This window comes from Sus scrofa, chromosome 6 (genome assembly GCF_054392235.1).
Source record: "Sus scrofa isolate SSC_HxYL_T2T_F1_AM1 chromosome 6, Sscrofa_HxYL_maternal_Yorkshire_Landrace_v2.0, whole genome shotgun sequence".
In the NCBI taxonomy this organism is placed as follows: domain Eukaryota; kingdom Metazoa; phylum Chordata; class Mammalia; order Artiodactyla; family Suidae; genus Sus; species Sus scrofa.
The window spans coordinates 71,388,221-71,414,584 of NC_139388.1; the positions used below are offsets into that span (position 1 = coordinate 71,388,221).

At 51.3% G+C, this 26,364-nt stretch overlaps 1 long non-coding RNA gene across 14 annotated transcripts in view; it reads right to left on the minus strand.

Annotated features, from left to right (window-relative positions):
- LOC102166225 (nephrocystin-4) overlaps positions 1-26,364 on the minus strand; it is a 112,930-nt gene that overhangs the window by 51,432 nt on the left and 35,134 nt on the right. For all 14 annotated transcript variants that reach the window (XR_002344866.2, XR_002344867.2, XR_002344865.2 and 11 more), the window contains 5 exons: positions 23,083-23,219; positions 20,943-21,124; positions 20,157-20,283; positions 10,083-10,265; positions 1,106-1,244 (listed from right to left, as the gene is read on the minus strand). This is a non-coding gene — a long non-coding RNA (nephrocystin-4). The remainder of the gene's footprint in view (positions 1-1,105; positions 1,245-10,082; positions 10,266-20,156; positions 20,284-20,942; positions 21,125-23,082; positions 23,220-26,364) is intronic.

Genomic DNA, 26,364 nt, shown 5'->3' on the forward strand with positions numbered 1-26,364 from the left:
ATCTCAACTCAAAAATTCACTCCCAAACGACAAACTCTGGCACCTTTGCACCAGCACCGGGGACCTGCGCCCAAGAGGCACTGGCCAGCCCTCCGTGGACACCCCGCAGCGGCCGGCAGAGGAGAGACATGGGGATGCAGGATTGAGGGATTACACCTGTTCATTCCCCACGGGCTTTCTAAGAGACGACTGCCTGTGATCCAGAACGTTCTTTCAGCTGGCGAGATCACTTGGAGCCAGGGGCTGGGTGCTCTCTCAGGGTCCCCTCCTGACCGCCTCCTCTTCCCTCCACCAGGACGCTGGCCTGGCTGTCCTTGGGGATAAGCCAGGAGGCCCTGAACATGAGGTGGACGCACACCCATGGGAAGGGCGTCACTCTGCCGGCAGCCCTCGGTGCCCGTCTCAAAGCCACACCCCAAGATGGTGGCCGCCCCCTCTCAGACTGGGCTCCAAAGGAGCAGAAAGCATTTCTTAAAAACAACAAACTCGAGGCTCCATTAAGGGCAAAACAGAGCTGGCAGTCCATGCCTTCCGGCCAGCCTCTAATTCTCAAGCCCTGTGTCTGCAGGACACCCATGCGAAGGGCCCCTTTAAGGGTCACCGACAGACCTTCCAAGGCTCTTGGTTAGGGGGTGGAAGTAACAGAGCCGACTCGTGGCTGAGGCACAAGTGACAAAAAGCTGGGCCACGCTTCTCCACTGTCTGATTCTACACCTCCATGTGCAGCAAAACTGAACCAACTGATTCAAATTAAGGCAATCTAGGAGTTCCCATCGCAGCTCAGCGGCAAAAAACCTGACTAGTATCCATGAGGACACAGGTTCGATCCCTGGCCTCGCACAGTGGGTTAAGGATCCAGCATTGCTGTGAGCTGTGATGTAGTTTGAAGATGCAGCTCAGATCCCATGCTGCTGTGGCTGTGGTGTGTAGGCCAGCAGCTGTAGCTCCAATTTGACCCTTAGCCTGGGAACTTCCAAATACTGTGGGTGCAGCCCTAAAAAGACCAAAAAAAAATTAAAGCAATTTGAGTCCGTTATCTGATCAATGTTGACACAGCGGGAGCCATGCCTCGAAACTGAAGCCTCAGCTCCCTGCACACACTTACTTGAAGGGGACGTGGGTGGCTTCCTGGAGAGCTGCCGCTCGGCCTTGGGGCCACTGGCGTGGCCTGTGGGTGTGTCCGGGTGTCCTTCAGGGCTCAGCGAGTACTGGAACTGGACCGTCCCCGACGCCACCTGCTTCACCTGCGACCACAACAAAAGCAATGACAGCCACACTCCTTCATCAGCACCCACTGGTTACAACTCAACCAGGAGCAGTCGGCGTTGGCCCGGCCCTAAAACAACCACCGAGGGTTGGAATCCCCCAGAAGACCCTCACACGGGCAGAAGGCAACAACACTGATCCCGTTTTGAATGCATTTTTTTAATGAACCTATAGTAGGTTGACTTTTTTTATTTCGGTGCATAGTTCTTTGAGTTTTAACACATGTAACCACCCCCAGAATCCCACCACCATCAGGGCATAGGTCAGCCCACCACCCACAACGCTCCCTCGTGCTGCCTCTTCATCCCCCAACCCGCCAGCACCTGCACCAGCCCCCGACTGTGCTGCTCTCCACCCCTGTCTTCTGTCACATACATGGGACCACAAGGTCTGTAACCTTTGAGACTGGCTTCGTTCACTCCCTGCGATGCTGCTAGGACTCATCCGAGCCATGGCGTGTGTCCGAGGGCTTTCCCTCTCAGCTGAGCAGCGCTCCCCGTACGAGGCAGCACAGGGCTTGTATCCAACCACACTGAGGCCCGTCTGGGCTGTTTCCAGCGTGACTGCTCATCAGCAGCAATGTTAGCAACATCAGTGTACACGTTCCTGGATGAACCTAAGTTTCCATGTCTCTTGAGTTTCACTTCCCTAAGAGCAGGACTGCTGGGTCACATGGTATGTGGCTGTTTAACTTGATAGGAAAGTGCTCAGCTGTGACTGACTTCTGGACGCTATTCTGCGCCATTCATCCGTGTGCAATTCCCCTACCAACAGCACTTGAGCTCTGATTTCCATGGCTTTCCCGAAAGCCTTGAACTTGACTTTGAGTTGAATCCTCCAACTTTACTGTTCTTTTCAAAAAGTGTTTTGGCTCTTCTAATTCCTTTGATTTCCTGTATCAATTTCAGAATCAGCTTGTCTATGTCTATTAAACAACCACACAAGAATTTTGATAGAAATTGCATTAAACCTATAGATCAATCTGGGGAGAATTTGTATCTTTATTATATTGAGTCTCTCAATCCATAGCGATGTCTCTCCATTTATTTAACTTTTCTTTGATCCACTTAAGAGTAACCCATGAGAATAATGACATGCAGCAAGAGGAATGTTTTAGAGTTTTCAGCATTCAGATCATATACATATTTTTCATTTTCTAGATTTACTTCATTCTAACAAAGGGAGGCCTTTGTAAATAATACCATTTTAAATTTTGCTTTCCAAATGTATATATTTTGATAATATATGGAAATGTGGCATTTCTGCTGTGGCTCAGCAAGTTAAGAATCCGGCTAGTATCCGTGAAGACATGGGTTCGATCCCTGGCCTTGCTCACTGGGTTAAGTATCCAGCATTGCCATGAGTGTTGGTGTAGGTCAAAGATGCAGCTCAGATACCACATTGCTGTGGCTGTGATGTAGGCCGGCAGCTACAGCTCCGATTTAACCCCTAGCCTGGGAACCTCCATATGCCATAGGTGTGGCCATAAAAAAACACCCCCTCAAAAAAAAAAAATAGAAATGTGATTGATTTTTCTATCTTGACCTTCTGTTGTATCCTGTAGCCTCCTAAATTCGCTCGTCTACTCCAGGAGTATTTGGTAAATTCTTGGAAGTTCTCTACATAGAAAATCATATCTGCAAACAAGGACTCTTTTGTTCCTTCCTTTCCAATCTGTATGTTTTAAAATTCTGTTTTCTTGCTTAATTGCACTGGCTAGACCTTCCAGGACAACACTGAATAAGGTGCTGAATGTTATGAATGGGCATCTTTCACCTGTTCCTGATCTAGGGGGAAGCATCCACTCTTTCACATCTGGTGGGATGCTGACTAAGGGACTTTGGTAGATACACTTGATCAAGCTGAGAACATTCTTTATTCCTGTGTGCTCAGTTTTTTTATTCTCTTTTTTTTCTTGTCTTTTTGTCTTTTCAAGGCCGCATCCATGGCACATGGAGGTTCCCAGGATAGGGATCAAATCGGAGCTGTAGCTAGGGGCCTACACCACAGCCACAGCAACGCCAGATCCTTAACCCGCTGAGCAAGGCCACGGATTGAACCCGCAACCTCATGGATGCTAGTCGGGTTCGTTAACCACTGAGCCACGACGGGAACTCCTGCTCAGTTTGTTATCATAAACGGATGCTGAATTTTGCCAAATGCTTTTTCTGCATCAATTGTCATGATCACACAGTTTGCCTTCTTTAGGCCATTACTATGGTAAATTACATCTTTTGATTTTCAAAGAGAAAACTGCCTTGCATCCTAGGATGAACCCCCACCTGGTCCGAGTGTATCGTTCTTTTCCCTATTGTTGGATTCAATTTGCAAATATTTCGTTGAACAGTTTGCCTCGAGGTTCACGAAGGGTTTGTATTCACAGTTTTCTTGTCTTGTCTTTTTCTGGTTTGGGTATCAGGGGAACGCAGGCCTTGTTACGTGAGTTGGGGATTGTTCTCATCTATTCTGTTTTCTGGAAGGGACTATAAAACTGGTGCTATTTTTCCATTAAATGTTTAGTACAACTTAGAGTGACTAGGCCTGAATGTGTCTCATTTAAAGCTTTTTTAACCGGGAATTCATTTTCTACCGAGTCATAGGACTGCTCAGGTTATCCAGCTCACCTTGGGCAAGTGTTGATAGTTTGTTGTTTGAGAACCGAATCCACTTCACCTACACTTTCGAATTTGAGGGCACAGGGCAGATTACAGGCACAGGACCCCTGAAGAACATCTGCCTCCTGTGTGGTTTGCAGGGGTGGCCTCCTTCCCTTCCCTGCATCAGTGACGTCTGCCTCTCTTGACGTTCTCGGTCTTGTCAGAGGTTTGCCAACTTTACAGATCTTTCCAGAGACTCAGTTTGCTCTTTCACTGCCTTCCTCTAGTTTTCCCTCCGTGAATTTCTATTTTCATTCGTTTTGGTTTCTGCTCTTATCTTCCTTGCTGACTTTTTTCTGCTTTGCTTTAGGTTTATTTTGTTGTTCTATTTTCCAGTTTCTAAAAGTGGAAGATTAGATTACTGGTTTGAGAGCTTTTTGTGTTCTTATATAAGCACTTAATGCTATAAATACCCAGGTAAGCACATTTTAGTTGCATCCTACAAATTCTTTTTTTTTTTTTTTTTTTTTTTTCTGGTCTTTTTGCCTTTTCTAGGGCCACTTCTGCGGCATATGGAGATTCCCAGGCTAGGGGTTGAATCGGAGCTGTAGCCACCGGCCTACACCACAGCCACAGCAACGCGGGATCCGCGCTCATGGCAACGCCAGATCCTTAACCCACTGAGCAAGGGCAGGGATCAAATCCGCAACCTCATGGTTCCTAATCGGATTGTTTCCACTTCCTAATCAGGAGTTGCACAATGGAAACTCCCCTACAAATTCTGAGATGTCGTATTTGCATTTCTGGCAATTCCAAATGTCTTCTACGTTCCTTAAGGCTTCCCCTCTGACTCGTGGCTTATTTAGAATTGTACTAATTTCCAAGTGTTTCTAACTGTTTACATTCTCTATGTTATTAGCGTCCAGTTTAATTCCATTATGATCACAGAGTATACCTTATATAATTTCCGTTCTCCTAAAATCACTGAGGTTTGTTTTATGACGGGATGTGGTCAGTCGTGGTGAGTGCTGCACGTGCACCATCGAGGAAGGGGATAATCTGCACTGGGGGGTGTGTTCCGCAAAGACCGTTTGGAACCAGACGCTTGAGGACATTGTTCTGATCTTCTTCGTGCTGGGGGTTTTCTATCTGCTTATTTACCCTTTACTCCAAGAGGAGTGCTGAAGTCTCCGCCTACACCTGTCAGTGGGTCGATTTCTTCTTTCTGGTCTACTCATTTGTTGCATTTTGAAGCTCTGGGTAAGGTGCATACACCTTCAGGATCGCATGTCTTCTTGGTAAACAGACACTTTTCATCATATGCGATATCCCTCTTACTTCCTAGAAATTTTCTTTGCCCTGAAGTTTACTCTGTCTGGTGTTGCTGTGGCCACTCCTGTTTTCTTTTGGTGAGTGTCTGCATGGAACATTTTCCATCCTTTTACTTTTGACCTGTTACCTCATTATAGTTCAAGTGAGTCCCTGGTACACAGCATAGAGCTGGGCCCGGACTTTTTATGCAAACTGACAGCGTCTGTCTTGACGTTAGTGTGTTCAGACAGTCAGACTACTTACATTTCATGTAATTACCGGTGCGTCTGGAGTCAGGACTATCATTACATTATGATTTGCTCTTCCTGTTGTTCATTCCTGTTTCCCCCTTCCTGCCTTATTTTGCTTTTGTTTGTTCGTTTGTTTGCTTTTTAGGGCCGTACCCGGGGCATATGGAGATTCCCAGGCTAGGGGTCGAATCAGAGCTGTAGCCGCCGGCCTACACCAGAGCCACAGCAATGCAGGATTGGAGCCGCGTCTGCACCCTACATCACAGCTCTCAGCAATGCCAAATCCTTAATCCACTGAGCGAGGCCAGGGATGGAACCCGCAACCTCATGGTTCCTAGTTGGATTTGTTTCCGCTGTGCCACGACGGGAACTCCTCCTGCCTTATTTTGAATTATCCCATTTTACCTATCTATTGAGTTTCTTACTGTCTCTTTGTACCTTATTTTTAGTGATTGCTCTAGACTTTACAATGTAAATATTTAACTTTCCTCAATCCACTCGAAATCTACATTTTATTACCTCAAGTGGAATGTAGAAGCCTTACCACCCTACAGGTCCCTTTACCTCCCCTTTATGTTATAGTTGTCTCACCTATTACACCTACATACCTTAAAAATCCTATCAAATACTGTTATAACTTCTTTTTTCTTTTTTTTACAGCCACACCTCAGCACATGGAAGTTCTTGGGTTAGGTGTCAAACGGGAGATGCAGCAGAAGCCTATGCCACGGCCACAGCAATACCAGATCTGAGCCGCATCTGTGACCTAAGCTGCATCTGATGGCAACGCTGGATCCTTAACCCACTGAGTGAGGCCAGGGATCGATCCCACATCCTCACAGAGACAATGTCAGGTCCTTAACCTCCTGAGCCACAATGGGAACTCTGAGACACTGTTCAAATTTTTGTTTCAACCATCAAACATATTTTGAAGAACTCAAAAGAAGAATACTGTATTATTTTTATCTTTTTTGTTGCTTTTTTCATTCCTGATATACCAAGTTTCCATCTGGTATCATTTCTCCTCTGGAAAAAAAAAAAAAAAAAAACCTCTTTTATTAATTGTCTTAGAGCATGTCTACTGCCAATGAATTCTCTTAGTTTTAGTTCATCTGAGAATGTCTATATTTCACCTTCATTCCTGCGGGATTTTTGCTAAAATAGAATTCTAAGTTCCAGGCTCTTCTGTTACGGCTTCTACAACGTTGTTCCATTTCCTGGTTTCTGCTGAGGAACCACAAATATTCAAACTGCTGTTTCTCCATAAGCAATGCATCATTTTTCCACGGTTGTGTTCAGGACTTGTCTTGATGTTTCAGCAGTTTGATGGTGGTGTGTCTGGAAGTGAATTTCTTCGCATCTATGCATGGAACCACTTCAACCTGTAAGTTTAAGTCTTTCGCCAAAGTCGAGGAGTTTTCAGCCATTATTTCTTCAAATGGTTTTTCCACACAGCACTTTCTCTTCCACGGGGGCTCTGACAACACAGGCGACGGCCTCTGGGTGCTGCCCCACAGGCCCCTGAGGCTTCATCCATTGTCTTCCAATCATTTTTCTCTCTGTGGTTTGGGCTGGATAAATCCTATCAAGTTCGTGGACTTTTCTTCTATAACCTTCATTCTGCTACTGAGTCTACCTAGTGAATTTTATTTTTCAGTTCTAAAATTCTCATTTGCTTCATCCTCATCGTCTATCTCTCTGTGGAGACTCGATTTCCCTTTGTTTCAAAGGTGGTTTCTCTTATCCACAGGAACCTCTTGATAACGCCTGCGTTAAAGCCTTTGATCACTGAAACGTGAGTGTCATCTCAGGATTGCGGTCTGTTGCATGTTTCTCCCCTGCAAGTTGAGGTTTCCTGGTTCTTTATAAGTTAAGTTTAAATTTTATCGTGGACCTTTGGATGATGACATTGTAAGACTCTGAGGCTCGTGTAAATCCTCGGGAGGATGTTGATATTTCTGTTCAGTCAGGAATCGACCCAGCTGGGTTCAAGCCCCGGGTCCCGACCAGCCTCCTGGGGCTGTGGCGTCTCCATCGGTTCCGGTTTCAAAGCCTGAGCAGCACAACTGGGAGCTTTCCTGCCCCCGGTCCACCCGGTGGGCACCTCCATCCACAGCCCAGGTCTCAAAGTCTGCGACACGCTGCTGAGGGTCAGATCCAGGGACAGGAAGCTCGGGGTGAGCACGGCATTTCTTGACAACTTCACGGGGTGCTTTTCAAGTTCCTCCCTCTCCAGACCTCCCGACTTCGTTGCAGCTCCCTGGGGCTCCCTTTCAATGCTCTGGCCAGACCCCAGTGCTGTGCCCCTCTGGCAACAGTACCTGAGGGGCAAGGCCAAGCCGCAGGGGGACCGAATGGGGCTTTAAGTTCTCACGTATCATTAGTGTAAGTCAATATGATTTCTAAAATTGATAAAACAAGAGATAGTAGTAGAAGCAGAATATTCAGAAAACGAAGTAAATACCATATGGCACAGCTAGGAGTTGAAAGTGGTTGCCCCTGGAGATATTTTTTTATTGGGCCACGCCCACTGCATGCGGAAGGTCCCAGGCCAGGGATCGAACCCAAGCCATAGCAGTGACAATGCTGAGTCCTTCACCACTAGGTCCCGCCAGGGAACTCCAACATTAATTCTTTGAAGATAATTATTTGCTCAAGGGAAGAGTTTAGGAGCTGTTTAAGAAAACAGAATCATAATACACTACTGACCTTCTCAGTAAATAACACTCAATAATCATACCATAAACCCCCAAATTTACTTAGTAATAAGTAATGGGGTGTTTGTATTTTTTATTTTTCTCTGATGAACATCTGCCACTCCCACTCAACTGCAAGGTCCATGGGATTAGAAATGTTTTCCTAGAGCAGACACAGGTGCTCAGTAAAAACTCACGGCATGAATGATTAAGAGAACCGACTGGTCCCAGGGCGGAGCCCAGGAGCCCCTAGGTGTCCACCCTCTGACTTGGTAGATGCTGGCACTGCTGTGAGATAAGAAACACAGGAAGAAGCAGAGCAGAGCTTTAGAGAGCGGGAGAGGGAATCGAGGTTGTGACCAGTGGGAGCTTTTATTTCAGCTAATCCGACCTGTTTAGAGGAGCGAGCCTCGACTGGGGCGACTCTGACCCCAGGAGAGCCCATTCAGCCATGCCACGGATGCTCGGCTGTCATCACTGGGGCATGCTGCTGGCATTTAGGGGGTAGAGGCCAGGGCCGCTGCCGCATAGTGCTGAGGCTAAGAAACCTCCATGAGAAGCCACAGTCCTTGTGAAAAACAGTGGCATTTGATATATCTGTGTCATTAAGACAGTCAAACCTTCGCAACACTGATACTGCAATACCGTTTATGCACTGAGAGAGGGAAGGAAATCGAGTGCCAGGAGAGGCTGAAATGAAACAGAATAAGCATTTATCTATGTCCACGTACACACCAAGCGAGGAGGGAACAGGAGAGAAAATAGCAATGGCTTCAGGACTTACAGTGGCTACTTTACGATAAGGGCTCAAACCCGACCCTGCCGGAAGGCAGCCAATGTGGTCCCGTAATGAGGGACATTCCTTATGATCAGAAGATGTGCACAGTCAGCTTCTCCCGTGTCCCGTCCCCAAAGCACAATCCAATCTTCAATAATAACACCCGAAATAACATTTGTCGCCAGCATCAGCACAGGAAAGACATACTGAAATGACAGGTACGGTCATTCCCGGAAGAAAAACGAGCCCATTGAGTCCTCAAAGGCCCCTGTCTGCACAGCTGATGAGACGGGCATATTTCAGGAAATTAAGAATCAAACAACACCCCAGGCAGAGACTCTACCACGACCCTCTTCGTGTCAGGAAGGACCTGGGACGTGGGGCAGAGTAGGGGTGTCACACGTGTCTGTTACCCGTGGACCTCTGCTCCCCACCCGGTGAGGCCACCGACTGGCCAGGGGAGGCCAGGGGACGAGACCCCCCACACACCCGCGTCCTCCCCCGCCTCATTCACTTTCTATGTTGGAGTTCAGCGTAAGCTTCATTTCAAAATGGATCTCTTTAAATCCTGCCATGGTCCCTGCCCCCTGGACACAGCTGGAGAGAGTGGCGGTCCAGAGGACGTTAGTGATGAGCCGCAAAGACCAGCCAAGGCGACAATGATCACCCAGCTTCCAACCCAGCCTCGTGCACATGAGATCCAGGCTGCAGTGCACCAGACGGTTCAAGACAGCTTTTGAAAAGGACACTCAGCACAAGACATAAGTCTTGTAGCACCGAGTGTCACAAGCTCCCCAGTCACCTTGAGAGAGTGACACCTGAACAGGGACCTTATCAGACCCCAGGTAAACCAGCCTCGGAGTTCCCTGGTGGGCTAGCAGCTAAGGAGTAGGTGTTGTCACTGCTGTGGCTCAGGTTCGATCCCCGGCCAGGGAACACCCACATGCCTCCAGGGTGGCCAAAAAACCCCAAAAAACCAAGCCGGCCTCTGTGAGTTCACTGCGAGCTCACTGCCAACCGTGACCTGGCAGCCACACCTGTTTCCTGAGGGCATGTCCATGAGGTGAAAAAACACTGCTCACGAAACGTCACCCACATCAGTCAGCTTCTGGTTTTGAAAATGCATGGACGTGCCAGGAGCTCATAGGAAATAACCACACGTACGGCGCCTCCACTGATTTACCTCTTCAGAGCTCATGCTGGCTGGGGGCACCTTATAGGCCAGGCGGTGTGCAGGGTTGGGCCGGATCCCACCCTGTAGAGGTAACGTCACGCGCCCGGAGCTGGCCTCCAGCGAGGGGTTCCAGACGGCCCAGCGAACCATGTGCATGCAGGCCAAGGTGGACGAGGCGGTGACTGACGCTGCCTAGAAGGGGAACAAGGCACACCAGTCGTGAGAAACTCCCAAACCCACATGGTGAGGGGGACAGGGGGGGGATCACCAGTGCTCTCCCGGGAAAATTTCTCTAGAGAGCAGGGTAGCAAGAAGCGGGGTCAGCAAAAGCAGGAGGATGCGGCACCCTATCAGCGGCTCAGAGGACACGGCGAGGCCAGCCTGGGGCTCTGAGACCCCGCTGGCCCCACCAGGACCCTCTCGAAGGCCCGCACCGTCCCAATGATGCCTCCTTTTCCCAAAGGATCTTCCTGCGGGTTTGTGAGCGCACTGCACCTTACCAGCATCTTCCCCAACCCAGGCACAAAACAACAGGACAGCGCTTTGTGTTAGCGGGGAGACACTTTGTAACATCATGAAGAATACGGGTGGCTATTCAATTTAGGGTTACCAGCCCACACTTTCTCCCGTGGAGCTTCGCTCCCAGTGGTATGTCCTGTCTGTGTAACTTGTGTGTGATCAGGAATCGGTCAGGTGCAACGGCGCCTGCTGTTCATCCTTCACTGTCTCTGTCACTGGCCCAGTGGAAGGAACGAGGTGGCCAAAAGGCCCCACAATTAGCCTCCACGTTCAAGCAAAGCCGTTTGCACAACTCGGTGTCAGGGCTTGATTCAGTGGTGTTTTTTTCGTTTTTTTGTTTTTTTCTTTTTGTCCTTTTAGAGCCACACCCGCGGCATATGGAGGTTCCCAGGCCAGGGGTCTAACCAGAGTTGTAGCCACCAGCCTACACCAGAGCCACAGCAACGCCGGATCCAAGCCATGTCTGCGACCTACACCACAGCTCATGACAATGCCGCATCCTTAACCCACTGAGCGAGGCCAGGGATCAAACCCACAACCTCATGGTTCCTGGTGGGATTCGTTTCCGCTGCACCACAATGGGAACTCCCAGTGGTGTTTGATAAGAGACCACGTCCATCCACTAGTGCAAAAGAAATAAGAATAAAGCCAAACTCCAAGAAGGCAGCTGGAGAGACGTTGGCAGTAAGAAAAACCCCCACATCCTGGAACACACAAGCGAAGAACCAGGCCAGTAAGAAACCTGAAGTGTAGGACCCTCGGCGTCTGTCAAACACAAGACAGCGTGTGCCCTTCCCACTCCATCGGCCGGGGGAGAACAGAAAAGAGTCCTGAGCGGCCACAGTGTATCCGTGAAAAGTGGATTCTAAAGGCACAATTTTACAAAAATAAATTGTAAACGTGTTGGCAAAAGTGCCCACTGATGAAGGATTAACACCTAGACAACTTTTGTAAACCGTCTCCCACAAAATCCACAAGTTTATTACAGGATCAAAATGAAAAGAAAACATGTGCCCCCATTTACATGCTACTTGGGCAACTCAAATGGGGCGACTTGGATGCCCAGCCTCCTTCTGCTGCTCTGGTCCTCAGTCTAACAGCTCCTCTGTGCAAAGCGGCCTTGGCGCCACGAATGCTCGCTCCCCGCACTTGGTTTCAGCAGCTCTAACAAGAAGTGAGTTGTGAGCAGCCCCTCATGGGACAGGGGAGCCTTGGAGACAATTCAGGGGCTCTGCACTCTCTCCCAACAGGCCAGGGACACATGCAGCAAGGGCCTCCCTAACCCACACTCCCACCCCGACCCCAGCTCCAAGGAGAAGGCCAGGTGCACCCAAGCAAGCGGGCAGGCCAAGAGCAACTTTTGTCTGTAGGGCCACACCCGCGGCATACGGAGGTTCCCAGGCGGTTCCCAGGGGTGGAATCAGAGCTACGGCTACCAGCCTGCACCACAGCCATGGCAACACCAGATCCGAGCCACCTCTGTGACCTATGCGACAGCTTGGGGCAAAGCGGGATCCCCAACCCACTGAGGAAGGCCAGGGATTGAACCTGCATCCTCATGGAGGCTACGGCAGGTCCTTAACCTGCTGGGTCACCGTGGGAACTCCAAGAACAACTATTTCACTGCACAACGTGACAGTGATTCTAGGGGTTGGGATTAGATCCGTAACTTTATAATGTCTTATTCTGTCAAACTGGGTCTGATTTCATGCAAACTATAAAGAAAAGCAAAATACATTGAATTTCTCCCATTCAGAATTTTAATCACTGTAGCAAACACTACACAAAAGGCCAAAGGAATTATACTCCTGGATTACAAACCAGGTTGGCCATGGAACAGACGTTCACCAGGCCAGAGGCAATCAGAAAACAGACACTTGGAGTTCCCTCTGTGGCACAAGGGGTTAAGAATCTGACTGCAGTGGCTCAGGTTTGATCCCCGACCCAAAAGGGATCAGCACGGTGGGTTAAAGGAACCATGGCTGCCGCAGCTCTGGTGGTCGCGGCTGCAAGTTCGAATTCAGTCTCTGGCCTGGGAACTCATGCCACAGGTGTAGCCGTTAAAAAAAAAAAAAAAAAAAAAAAAGGAAAGAAAGCAAGCAGACACCTAACCCTTGGGAACGTGTGACCATCCAGGGCCCGTGGAGTGGGCTGGATGGCAGCCCCCCGAGACGCGTCCACTCCCTGAGGTCATTCCGTGACCTTGTTTGGGAAGAGGGTCCACACAGATGTGATCAAGTTGTCACGAGACGACGAGAGATCTGGAGTAAATTGGGCCCTAAACGCATGACAGGTGTCCTCGCAAGAGCGGGACGGAGAGGGATCTGAGACGGGGACAGACAGAGACCCAGGGGCGGGGACGTGGAGACGGAGGGCGGGGTTGGAGCCCCCAGTCGGGAACAAAACCCACAACAACCAAGAGGCAGGAAGGCCCCTCCCCTAGAGCCTGGGGAGGGGACCAGGCGCCTCCCGCCCCCCCGACACCTGATTCTGGCCCCAGCAGGACCGACTCTGGGCCCAGAGCTTCAAGAGAACAACAGTCGGTTGCTTCAAGCCAAGCAGTTTGTGGCAATTACTCAAGCCACCCCAGAAAGCGAACGGGGTCCCCTCGGCCTCTGTCCTGAGACCAACTGAGAACTCCCTCGAGGCAGGTACACGTGTCGTGTCATTTCACGAGGCTGATTTTCCCCACGTCTTCAGGGAAGCTGTGTTCCCGTTGCTGGGGACCCAGGCCAGCGGCCGAGCCCTCTCTGTGCTGACCTGGCACCACAGCCCAAGGCCCAGAGACACTGCAGAGGTGGCAGGGGACCGTGGGGCAGGGGGAGGTCCCCTGGCCCTGAGGCCACCTCCAGAGACAGCCATGGCGGGTCGGGCCGTGCAGGAGTCCCGGTGAACACAAGTGAAGAAAGCAGACTACTGTGTCAGAATGTGTCCAAAAGTCCCCAACAGCACGTCCATCCCCAGGGTGGGGGGGGCTGGGGGGGGCGGGTAAGACCCAGGGGGCAGGTGGAAGAACCACGCAGAAGGTGGCTCAGCCCGGCAGGCACAGGCCTGTTCTGGGGTGCCCATCACTGGACCCACTCCAGTGACACAGGCACAAACACACACAAACACACAAACACACACACACACACACACATACCCTGCACAGCTTGTGAATGCCGACCACTGGGGCTGGGGGAGGGGGCGAGGCCCGACACGGGCACCACAGACCAAGCCACATCCTCCACCTGCAGCCAAGCCGACCCAGACAAGCAGCTGGTGGCTCTGGGATGTCGAAGCTGGGCCATCAAGCCCGCCCCAGGGGCCCTCAGAGGACACTGGAGCTTGGCCACCACGGTGACCCTCACGAGGCCCAAGAGCCTGAACCCCACCCGAGGGGAAGAGCTGGGAGAGAGGCAGGTGGCCGGGGCCAGGGAGCGAGGCACCGGGACCGCCAGGCAGAGCGAAGGCTCAGGAACCAGGAATCGTCAGCCCGAAGCCACCCTTCCAGGAACGCATGGCTTAAACACCAAAACCTGGTCCCAACAAGACACACCGAGGACCAGGCCACTCCTGCCAACTCCCTTCACACACACTCACGGTGGGGCCTGGATGTGGCCCATGCAAAAGCATGGTGCTCACCGGTCTGCATTCTCTTCTCACTCTACTGAGTAATTACCTTGAAACACGCCCATGAGCAGTGAAAAGCCACAGCTTGGGTTTTTAGAGAGGTCTGCAACCCAGTACAACTCTTCATACTGCCTCTGGGTTCCCAACGCTTCGATCCTCTTTGCAAAAAAGGGATCAGCTCCACAACGGCCGAGAGGCCAAGAGAAGCGACGGCGAACTTGTCACGGTTTGGAGCTGTGACGGGGAGGCGGACGGGCCTACAGCTCAGAGGCCAGAGCGTGGGCTCCCCAGGGCCTTTGCACCTGTGTCCTCTGGAGACGTGGCCCCTTGCCGGGCCTGCCTCCCTCCCCACATCCACCCCTGGGTCCTACAGAGCCTTGGCCAAGGGGCTCAGGCTGGGTGGACTGCCATCTCTTCCCATGGGGATCCGCTCCACTCCACGGGGCCACGACCTGTGCAGGTCAAAAGGGACTCCAGGGCCTGCTGCAGCCACTCCTCCAGGGGAGGGGTGTGCTGGGGCCTGGTCTTTCCAGGAGGGGTTCCTGGGGTCTTGGGAGAAGGCAGCTCTCTTGCATTTGCGGTCACCACCCAGAAGAAGTAAGCCTGAGGCTGTCCACAGCCACCACCACCCCAACCCCACCGCACCAAGAAACCCTGAGCAGTGGGCAGCAGAGAGCAGGCAGGGCAGGGAGTGGACGCAGGGCAGGGAGTGGACACAGGGCAGGGAGGGAACACAGAGTGGGGAGGGGACACAGGGCGGGGAGGGGACGCAGGGCAGGGAGGGAACACAGGGTGGGGAGGGGACAGAGGGTGGAGAGGGGATGCAGGGCAGGGAGTGGATGCAGGGCAGGGGAGGGGACGCAGGGCAGGGAGGGGACACAGGGTGGGGAGGGGACACAGGGGAGGGGAAGGGACGCAGGGGAGGGGAGGGGGTGCAGGGGAGGGGAGGGGACACAGGGTGGGGAGGGGGCGCAGGGGAGGGGAGGGGGCGCAGGGGAGGGGAAGGGACACAGGGGAGGGGAAGGGATGCAGGGCGGGGAGGGGACACAGGGTGGGGAGGGGGCGCAGGAGAGGGGAAGGGACACAGGGGAGGGGAGGGGACACAGGGGAGGGGAAGGGATGCAGGGCGGGGAGGGGACACAGGGTGGGGAGGGGATGCAGGGCAGGGAGTGGATGCAGGCAGGGGAGGGGACGCAGGGCAGGGAGGGGACACAGGGTAGGGAAGGGACACAGGGTGGGGAGGGGACACAAGGGAGTAAGAGGACACAGGGGAAGGGCCTCTACCCCAGCCCTGCAGAGGCTGTGCAGGGACACAAGGCACCAGACCTGAGGAAAAAGTCGACCAGCCGGACTTAAAGCCAAAGACGCTGGGGACCGCGGGTAAAGAGGACGCCCACGGGCCACGCTTACTTCTTACCCCACATGCGAACCTGTGATGATGCCAAAACAGAGTGTGATTTAAAAGCAGTGCAGCAGTTCCCATCGTGGCGCAGAGGAAATGAATCCAAGTGGGAACCATGAGGTTGCGGGTTTGATCCCTGGCCTCGCTCTGTAAGTTAAGGATCTGGCGTTGCCGTGAGCTGTGGTGTAGGTCGCAGACGCAGCTCAGATCCTGCGTGGCTGTGTCTCTGGCGTAGGCAGGCGGCTACAGCTCCAATTGGACCCCTAGCCTGGGAACCTCCATGTGCCGCAGGAGCGGCTCAAGAAATGGCAAAAAAAAAAAAAAAAGACAAAAAATAAAACAATAAAATAAATAGGTAAATAAATAAATAAAATCCACGTTGTGTTACAAATGAACCTGTCTGCAAACAGGAACAGACTCACAAACACAGAAAACAGACTAGTGGCTGCCGAGGGGGAGGGCGTGGCAGGGACAGGAGTTTGGGATTAGTAGGTGCAAACTATTGCATTTAGCATGGATAAGCACTGAGGTCCTGCTGTGCGGCACAGGGAACTCTATCCAGTCTCTCAAGAGAGACCATGATGGACTAGGAGAAAGGAGATAGGTATATACGCATGTATACATATGACTGGGTCACTTTGCTGTACAGCGAAAATTGGTACCACACTGTAACTCAACCATACTTTTATAAAAAATAAAAATAAAACTGGAAAAAATTAACATGTATTTGTATTAAGCTCTGATTTAAATTAACTAGATCTTTACCTCCTAGAGATATGGGATAGGGTTATTTTGCTGTTTGACTCCCCCCAAAAAGGACTGTTTTGACCCCTGGCAGCCCTGTAGGGATCTGCACTTATTCTGACAAAAAATGCAGCAAAAGCCACTGGGTCTGGTTATTTGTACAGCCGCCTTCATTCCGTCTCACTCCCTACGTTCTAAGGAGTCTGCTTAATCCGCTTTAGTCAATCACCAAACATCTGCAGAGGCCTCGCTTGCAGAGCTCACAGCATTTCAAAACGGGCCGTCTGCTGAGGGTGCACTGTCCCCACGGACTCAAATTTCTGAAAAGGAAGTTGTCTGGATCAGAACAGTTGACTCCAAGACAAATCCCAAAGGCTTACGTGGCTAAGAAAAGATGCAAACATTTCACAACAGATTACAACCGAGGGGTGTGCTTTCTCGAAACTGTTTCAAGTTTGTTTCCAAAGCATTTTAGGACCAAAGAAACCCTCTCAGACTCAGGAGGCAGGGTGTAAACTGCCTCCCTCGGAGCTGGATAAACACTGGAAGGTACAGCCTCACAGAGGGACCCGGAGACTGAGCTGCCAGCTCCTGGTCGGAAGGAAGCAGGTGCAAGTCAGGCCGTGGCCAGAAGCCTGGCCCACGTGGTTCTTCCAGCGCCAGGGATACAGACGCAGGATGGAAGGATGGAAGGCGGGACGCGCTGTCCCAAGGGCAGATGGTGAAGAAACAATGCTGCCCCAGCTCAGGCCCAGAACCCGGCCCAGGACCCACGTTCTGGAGAAGAGCACATTTTGGGGGGACTTCACTTATTTAGAGGTGACGATGGGGTTGCTGGGATGTTTTACCCACTGTTCACAGAGGAAATGATGGGGGGGGGGATTTGCTCTAAAATAACCTGGGAGCGATGGGTCAGAAAGGAAGAGCAGAGGCAAGGCTGGGCAGAAGCTGGTGACTTTGGGGACTGGGGGTGGGGACATTCGCTGGGTTCATCACACATTCCCTACATTTCTTTTTCTTTCTTTTTTTTTTTTTTAAGGGGTCATACCTGCGGCATATGGAGGATCCCAGGCCAAGGGTGGAATCAGAGCTGCAGCTGCCGGCCTACACCACAGCCACAGCAACCCAGACCTGAGCCACATCTGTGACCTACACCGTAGCTCACAGCAGGGCCAGATCCTTAACCCACTGAGCGAGGCCAGGGATGGAACCCGCATCCTCACAGAGATGCAGCCCCTTAACCCACTGAGCCACAGTGGGAACAGGGATCCCTCTCTTTTTATATTTGAAATTCTTCATAATAAAAAGAGCTTTTTAAAAAACACAATGTGCATGCCAAAATAGTATTCAGTAATAAAAACAGGTGCAATTACGACTGGAATTTGCTTCAAAATGAATCAAAATGGACAAAACAAGACGGTCCAGGAAGGGGGTAAGTGCGGAGGCCCCCAGGACTCACTTTACCACCCAGGCTGCTTCTGTTCATGCTTGGAAAGTCCACCATACAGGGTTTTTTATAAGCAAAGAAAAGGGGGCGTTCCCTGGTGCCTCAGGAGTTAATATCCCCCTGCGGTGGCTCAGGTCACTGCTACGCGCAGGTTCGATCCCTGGCCCAGGAACGTCCCCATGCTGCAGACAGACCAAAAAACAAAAGAAAAAGAGAAAAGGAAGAAAGGAATTTGCAGGCTGGACGCAGGTGAAGACATGCCCAACAGTGGACCCTGAAGCGAAGCAGGAGCTGGCAGGCTGTGGCCGGTCCCGCCCAAGGTCAAGCCGTGACCTGGCCCCAGGCCCTGGGTGGGGGGCACACCCCTCCTGGGGGCGGGAAAGAGAGCCCCCAGTGTGAGTGCTGTCTCCCCCCCACATCTAAGTCTGGACGTGATGGGAAAGCCTGATTCAGATACCCTTCTTCCCCCCCCCGCCCCCCGCCCCATGCTTAACCCGACTTCCCTGTTTCACACGGCAAGTAATTTGCGCAGAAAACCATTTCATCCATCGGAACAGTTCCTCTCCAGATCACACCAAGGAAAGTACACTTGATGACAGGAAAATGGAATCCAATATTCCGTGTTAAGATAAACGTCCGCATCAAAAAGAACTGATGAGCTATTACCCGCCGCATTCCAAGAGCTTCACAGGCAACAGCGCGCGGCTGGCCCGCCTGCCGGGGGCTGGGCGGCTCAACGAAGAGTTAAAAAATAATAATCAAGTGTCAGGTAAGACCTGCCAGGCTCAGCATAGAGTCCTCACCATCGCCAGCAAATTATAATTAACATTCTTGCGAGAACGTGATTTAAATGTAAATGAGTGGAGAGCGAGGTGGTGCCCCCCCCAAGGTGCGCAGCCCACTGCTCCTCCCATGGGCTCCCTCCCGCCCTCCCCCCAGCCCACCTGAGCCCATCCCCACAAGGGCTCCCCAGCCCCTGAAGCCCCGCCCCTCCAGGTGCAGTCCGACCCCCGGCCCCTCACAGCCAAGCATCTGCACACGGTGGTATTTGAGCTGAAATTTCTGGGAACAAAGAAAAGCAGCCGAGAACCACAGCTTCCTGAGAACAATGGTGACCATGTGTTTGGCCACAATCAGAACACCTGCCTCCAGGTCTGTTCACGTGATTAGGATGCTGACCAACGCAACGAGGTGTGGACAGAGGAGAGGTCCCCCAGGAGGAGATCTGGGACGAACACAGCCACTGGGCTGGCCCCCCATTCTCCCTCCCGAGGTCCCCCAAGACCCCTCGCAGGCCCCTGTCAGCTGCACAGTGACACATTCAGAATGAAGGCCACGGAAGGCGTTTTGTTGGCCTTTTTTTAGGTTCTAGTTTACGTGTTAAATTGTTATTTGCGGGAGTTCCTGCCATGGTGCAGTGGGTTAAGAATCCAACTGCAGCAGCTTGGGTTGCTGTGGAGGCCCAGGTTTGATCCCCTGCCCAGCACAGTGGGTTAAAGGATCCAGCGTTGCCACAGCTGCGGCTGGGATTCAATCCCTAGCCCGGGAACTTCCGTATGCCAAGAATGTGGCCGTAAAAAAAAAGAGAATAGCATGATTTGGATTCTCCCAAGAATCTGCATCGACGATGTAAACGACGTCTCTTGGTTACACTTCTTCCCGCTGAATCCTTACTCATGGTTGTGATACAGGCCCGGCGTCCACTGCACCAGAACATTCGCCTCTCCTGCAGATTCACACTTCACCACACTTAACATCCATTAAAAAATACATTAAAATGGCCTCGGAGTTCCCGTCGTGGCTCAGTGGTTAACGAATCTACTAGGAACCATGAGGTTGCGGGTTCGGTCCCTGCCCTTGCTCAGTGGGTTAAGGATCTGGCGTTGCCATGAGCTGTGGTGTAGGTTGCAGACGTGGCTTGGATCCCCCATTGCTGTGGCTCTGGTGTAGGCCGGCAGCTACAGCTCCGATTAGACCCCTAGCCTGGGAACCTCCATGTGCCGTGGGAGCGGCCCTAGAAAAGGCAAAAAGACAAAAAAAAAAAAAAAAAAAGGCCTCATTTTTCAAAATAGTTATTGGTCCAATCATTACGAATTAGCGCAGTCATGACGGGTGCTGCCTTTAGAACTGTTTATGGCATCTGCCAGCAGAGCGGTGCAAACCATCCGTGTACAGAAATGGGTTACGACGAAGCCAACACTGGGAAGAAGGGCCTCCTAGAGTCACACCCCACGCTCGTTGTCTGTACGGGAATAATAATGACACTGCTCTTGACAGAGACAACATTCACGGCGACCCCGTCAGTTCACAGTGCGTGGAGCCCGTCGCCAGGCGAGACCCGCTGCCCCAGGGGTCTTACGTGGCCATCGGCTCCGGGAGGGCTGTTGAACGCGTACTCCAGCTGAAAGACGACGGCAAACGCGGGGTGGCGGACCATCTCAGGGAGTCGGAGGCGGCTTCTCAAAACCAGAGCCTGGTTTCCAGAGCTGGGCCAAGGATACGGAGAAGGGGCGGGTCAGGGGGTGCTCCTGCTGCCGGGCCCCCCGCCCCCACCATCAGCTCAGGCACCAGGGGGCCGCTGATGCAGGGAGCAGCCCCATCCCTAGCAATGCCACTGAAATATGCTGTGTCTGACCCTCGAGCTAATTTCCCAAACCAGACTTTTTTAGGTGCCACTATCAACACTTTCCCCAACTGTCTGCGCTTGTGTGGGGAGGATGGAAGGTCTCTGGGGAGCCGCCCCTGACCCCCACGCCTCCAGGTCTGGCTTCTGTCTGGCTTCATACGCTGCCCCCTTGGTGATGTCTCTGATGTGACTTAAGCAGAGACTGAACACAGAGCAGAACCACCGCCCCACCCCCAGTTCTCCACCCGGACATGGACCACAGAGCACATCTGGAGGAAAGCATGCCGGGGCCTCCAGAGGCATCTGGACGCGGACTCCAAAGCCGCCTCGGCACACAAACAGGATCCTTCCAAGCTTACAACACTGAGGCTGCACCTGGTGGGGGCGACTAAGGCCCTGGGCAAGGACCCAGCAGCCCCTCACCTCGGGACCAACTCCCTTCCCCTCTGAGTCCTGGCTAGGCGCCCATCCACACCCCTTGATTCCACGCGGGCTGGGACCTGGGACCCTGGGAAGTACCTGGCCTTTGAAGAGGAGCCAACTTTCCGGCTGAAGCTGGCAGAGCGTGTCAAGGCCACGTCCATCTCGGGCACCAGCACCATGACTTGGGGCCTCTGCACGAAGCCCAGCCCGTTGTGCACACCCACACACAGGCGCCGCTCCAGGATCTCCAGGGCACTGCCGTCCAGTGGGCTGCCTGCCTAGGAAAGGCACAGGTCACAGAGTAAGGCCTGGGCAGAGGGGACACGGTGCGCCAGCCATCAGAAAAGAAACCAGAAGTTTCAGGCATTCCAGCCCAGATGGAGCTTCGTGAAGCCTAATGCGGTCAGCACAGTGGCCTCAGGGCATTTTCTAGGTACTGGGCGGGGGGGGGGGGGGGTACACAGCAAGATCTTTAGAGCAGTAGCCCCCTCAGATGCCCGAATCACCTAACCTCACCCTGGACTCCAAGGTTGAGCTGAAAGACGCAGCAAACTAACAACCAGGGGCCTCAGCTCCTCCAACAGGACCTGGTGCCGGCGCCCCAGAGTCAACTCAGACATTTGCAACTTGGGGCCGAAGGGGCAGCAGGAGAGGGAGCATATTCAGGCAGTAAGTCATAAACCAGTAAAAATGGAATCTGCCCCAAAGTGATCACTGGATATTAGTGTTTCATCTTAACAAAAAAAACTGCACAGGCGCTCTGACAGCCGAGCACGGATACTCCCCCGGGCTATTACTGTTTATTAAAGTGTGTGATCAGTGCAAAATGATCCCTGAATTTTCAAGTCATTGCCTATGAATCATGCTGAACGGACGTAAATTGGGCCCGTTAGTCCTGGAGTAATGAAAACAAAACGGCGGAGATGACTGGGTATCTGCCAGTTGGATGAGGACAAAAACACGAAGGGAGTAAAAACACATAAAAAAGTGCTCTTTATGGGAAGATAGAAAACTCAACAGCAGTGCTCTTCACCTGCCCTACACTCGGTCTCCTCCCGGACAGGAAAACGGCAACTACGGCGAGACAACGCAGGCTGCGGTTCCAACCCTCTTGTCTGCTTTGTGTTTCTGTTTCATGTGAAGCCACATTTTTGAGAATGGGTGGGTGGGGGAGCGTTCCCTGGTGGCTCAGCGGGTTAAGGACCTGGCGTTGTCACTGCAGCAGCCCCAGGCGAGGCCAAGAAGTTCCTGGGCCAGGCACGGAACCTGTGCCACAGCAGCGACCCGAGCTTTTTCAAAATATTCAGTGAAGAGCTTGACAATATAGAAGAAATGGACAAATTTCTAGAAACATACAGCTCACCAAAATTGAATCAAGTAGAAATAGATCATTTGAACAGGCCAATCAGCAGAGATGAAATAGAATCTGTAATTTCTTTTTTCTTTGTAGGGCCACACCTGCAGCATATAAAAGTTTCCAGGCTAGGAGTCAAATCCAAGCCACATCTGCCGGCCTACACCACAGCTCGAAGCAACGCCGGATCCTGAGCCAGGCCAGGGATCGAACCTGAATCCTCATGGATACTCGTCAGATTCTTAACGTGCTAAGCCACAACGGGAACTCTAACTCTAATTTTTAAAACTCCCTACAAACGAACTCCACTCCCAGAACCAGATGACTTCATAGGTGAATTCTACCAGACAACTATTACATTTAGAATGGACTGAGGGAGTTCCCGTCATGGCACAGTGGTTAACGAATCCAACTAGGAACCATGAGGTTGTGGGTTCGATCCCTGGCCTTGCTCAGTGGGTTAAAAGATCCGGCGTTGCTGTGAGCTGTGGTGTAGGTTGCAGAAGAGGCTTGGATCCTGAGTTGCTATGGCCCTGGCATAGGCCGGTGGCTACAGCTCCAATTCAACCCCTAGCCTGGGAACCTCCATATGCCATGGGAGTGGCCCTAGAAAAGAAAAAAAAAAAGTAGTAGAATGAATTGAATGTATTTTTCAGAGGGGACTGATTAAGACACATCAAAGGTGACGTGAATTAGTCTCTAAGGACAACAGTACCTCCATCACCATCAAAGTGAGGACAAAGGCTGGACTCCCTGTTCAGCCACAGAGAGAGGAAAAGACAGGCCCACAGACGGGGACAGGACCCAGACCGCCAAGCTCCCGCAGGTCCGCCTGCGTCGGCACCTGCACCTTCAGACAGCGTTCCCCGACCAGGACCATACCTCCCGGACGTGATCGCTGACCAGGAGTTCCAGAAGCTCCTCCTCGAACTTCTCAAGGGAGGGATACAGCGTGAAGAACAAGTCGTCCAGATGGCACAGGAGAGACTTCTGCAGGCGGGGCTTTCGAAGGGCGTCCCCTAAACAAGGAGAGGCTCAGATGGATCAGCGGTGCCGGAAACAAAACCACCAAACTGATGGGGAGGGTCCTCTCGCTCCGGGGATCCAGGCCACAGGCGGAGCACAGAGAAGGAGTGGGGAGCTTCCTGGTGGCTAAGTGGGTTAAGGATCCGGTGCTGTCACTGCTGTGGCTTGGGTTCCATCCCTGGCCCGGGGAACTTCCGTGTGCTGTGGGCATGGCCAAAAATAAAGGGGGCGGTACGGGCATTGCTCAGACAGGACTCCCAGGCAGAGCCTGGCTCAGTCTAAGTCCAGATGCTAAACTGACCAAACAAATGCAAATTCCACCCCAAACTCCTCCAGGAACAAACATCCAGAGCAGCCAGGCTGCGGGTGCAGAGTGACAGCTGTCCCCCGCTTGGCTTCCTTTAATCTCCGCTTCCTCTCCAGCAAGGACACCGCCAGCCATGTCACCTCTCGTGTCATCACGTCTACCTGAGCCATGTGGAAACACACAGGAACCATGCCCGGCACGGCAACACGGAGCAGAAACACAGGCCGGGCCGGCGCCGCAGAAGGAAAGTCCTGTCCCCACAGAGCAGCAGCCCCAGACTGTGTGCTCCGTGAGGACAGAAGGGGACAGTGACCCTGGCCCAGAGTCCTGTGCCCACGCTGAGCAGGCACGTGGAAGCCCGGCTGCGAGGGAGAATCATGTCACGGGTTCTGGTTCTGGTCCTCTCTGCCTCTTCCTAAGTTTTTATGATTATTAAACATTTGGGTATAAGGTCTTAGATTTTTAAAGCCAGTTCCAAAGTTAAAAAGAAAAAAAAAAAAAAATGGAGTTCCCGTTGTGGCGCAGTGGTTAACGAATCCGACTAGGAACCATGAGGTTGCGGGTTTGGTCCCTGCCCTTGCTCAGGGGGTTAACGATCTGGCGTTGCCGTGAGCTGTGGTGTAGGTTGCAGACGCGGCTCGGATCCCGCGTTGCTGTGGCTCTGGCATAGGCCGGTGGCTACAGCTCCGATTTGACCCCTAGCCTGGGAACCTCCATATGCCGCGGGAGCGGCCCAAGAAATAGCAACAACAACAAAAGACAAAAGACAAAAAAAAAAAAAAAAAATGATATAAGACTCAATGCTGATGAAACTATTGTGAAAAGAACACCCTGTCTTACTGGAAGGTTATAAATCAGTACAGCTAAGAGGCAATTTTCTCTTCATCTTTGTATGTATCAAGAGCCTTAAAAATATCCATATCGGAGTTCCTGTTGTGGCTCAGCGGCAACAAACCTCATGGACTAGTATCTATGAGGACTCGGGTTCAATCCCTTTAGTAGGTTAAGGATCTGGAATTGCTATGAGCTGCGGTGTAGGTCACAGACATGGGTCAGATCCTGCGTTGCTGTGGCTGTGGTATAGGTGGGCAGCTCCAGCTCCAATCCAACCCTTAGTCTGGGAATGTCCAGGCTTAAAAGACAAAAAAAAAAAAAAAAATTCCATATCCACCTTCTGCCCCAGTAATGCCACTTTTGAATCTATTGAACATAATAACCAAAGATGGAAACACAGCTTCATGTGCAAGAAAGCTCATTAGAACATTATTTATGAGACAAAATAAGAATGCACCAAATGTTCAGTAATAGAATGTTAAACAGTCTATGGCTCATCCATACAAAACGAGAACAAAAACCATATTGTCAAAGATGATTTAATAATCAGAAAATAACCATGATATTGTAGGTGAAAAGAACACATAAAACTGTGTAGGATGATTTTATTTAAAACATATGCATTTACATGTGCACACATATATCTTTTTTTCTGGAGTAGTTCTGGTTTTTTTCTTTTTTTTTTTCTTAAGGGCCGCACCCAAGGCATATGGAGGTTCCCATGCTAGGGGTAGAATCGGAGCTACAGCAACACCAGATCTGAGCCTCATCTGCAAGGCTGGATTCTTAACCCACTGAGTGAGGCCAGGGATCGAACCCGCATCCTCATGGCTACTATTCAGGTTCGTTACCACTCAGCCACAACAGGAACTCCTCGCTTTCCTTTTTTTTTTATTAAAGTATAATTGATTTACCATGTTTCAGGTATATAGCAAAGTGATTCAGATATGTACACATACATATATTCTTTTTCAGATTTTTTTTCACTATGGGTTGTGACAAGGCACTGAGTACAGCTCCCTGGGCTGTACAGTAGGTCCTTGTTGTTTATCTATTTTATAGGTAGTTGTATACATCTCTTCATCCCAAATTCCCAATTTATCCCTCTCCCCTTTCCCCTTTGGTAATAAGCTAAGCTTGTTCTATGTGTGTGAGGCTATTTCTGTTTGTAAATAAATTCCTTTGTATCATTTTTTTAAGATTCCACATATAAGTGACATCATATGGTATTTGTCCTTCTCTGTCTGGCTTACTTCATTAGTATGATAATCTCTAGGTCCATCTATGTTGCTGCAAATGGCGTTATTTCGTTCTTTTCATGGCTGAGTAATATTCCATTGTATATAGGCACCTCATCTTCTTTATGCATTCCTCTGTCAATGGACATTTAGGTTGTTTCCAGGTCCCAGCTACTGTGAATAGTGCTGCTATGAACACAGGGATGGGAGTGCCCTCTGTGGCACAGTGGGTTAAGGATCCGACTACAGTGGCTCAAGTCACTGTGGAGGCATGGGTTTGATCCCCAGCCTGGCAAAGTGGGTTGAAGCATCCAGCATTGCTTCGGCTGTGTCATAGGTTGCAGCTGTGGCTCAGGAACTTCCATATCCCATGAGTGTGGCCATAAAAAGAATTGGAATGCATGGATTTTCTCAAATCGGAGTTTTCTCTAGGTATATGCCCAGGAGTGGGATTGCTGGGTCTATGGTAGCTCTATTTTCAGTTTTTTAAGGAACCTCTATGCTCTTCTCCAGAGTGGCTGCACCGCCTTACATTCCCACCAGTGGTGTGAAGGGTTCCCTTTTCTCCACACCCTCTCCAGCATTTGTCGTCCACAGATTTTTGGATGACACCCCATATACGTAACTCTGTGAGCAACAAGCCCAGACCGGCCCATACCTTCCCCATCACAAATATGCGTAACATGTGATACCTTTGAGAAAGTTTATGAGTCCTTTTTTTTTTTTTTTTTTTTTTTTTGGTCTTTTTAGGGCAGCACC